The 839-nt window shown below is 42.9% G+C and overlaps 1 protein-coding gene across 1 annotated transcript in view; it reads right to left on the bottom strand.

Annotated features, from left to right (window-relative positions):
* The window catches only part of EMH_0023750 (uncharacterized protein), a gene marked incomplete at both ends in the record, with an annotated part of 4,971 nt that overhangs the window by 3,651 nt on the left and 481 nt on the right, over window positions 1-839 (bottom strand). The gene's annotated exons all lie outside the window — the stretch shown is intronic.

Below are 839 nucleotides of genomic sequence, written 5' to 3' on the forward strand. Positions count from 1 at the left end.
TGTACGCACGTACAGATACAAACGCATCAACTACACTGCATACACACAAACACACCCATAAACCCTATCCTATTTTGTTATATATATATATATATATATATATATATATATATATGTAGCATTTGTACGTGCATGCACACAGCAAGCATCGGTTTGTAGTGGTGTCTGTACACCCCAGCAATTCTCTCTCTTTCACTGACACCCCCAAACCAACAAAAACAGCAGCAGCAAGATAGCTGCTGCTGCTGCTGCTGCTGTGTGTAGCTCTACAGCAGCACAGCCTGTGGCTGTCTATACACCGCATGCATGCACCCCACACTTCTACTTCTTTATATCATAAGAACAGCGCGTCAACACAGACAGCAGCAGCAGCAGCAGCAGCAGCAGCAGCCGCATGCAGCCAAGCCCCAAAGACAGCAGCATAAGTAAACGAGAGCTAAATGTACATGCACCGCGTGGGGATACCGAGAAGACAACCCTCACTACATTATGCATGCACAGGAGATGCTGCTGCTAGCTGCAGCAGCAATCTATCATCATCACCCTGTGATGCATGGGCTGCTCATGCACACACCTATACACGCATGCATCCATAACCGCATGCATGAATGCATGCACGCATGCATGCACGCTCGCATGCATGCATGCACGCTCGCATGCATGCATGCATCCATGCACGCACGTTTGTTAGTGTATGCAGCAGCAACAAGTAGAGGCAACTGTCCTCGTCAGCATAAAAAATTAAATAAATAAATAAACATATACATATATATATATATATGAATACATTTATGCTTATATATATATATATATATATATATATATATATATATATATAT

The sequence above is a fragment of the Eimeria mitis genome, genomic scaffold (genome assembly GCF_000499745.2).
Source record: "Eimeria mitis Houghton genomic scaffold, Emh_scaff847, whole genome shotgun sequence".
Taxonomy (NCBI): domain Eukaryota; phylum Apicomplexa; class Conoidasida; order Eucoccidiorida; family Eimeriidae; genus Eimeria; species Eimeria mitis.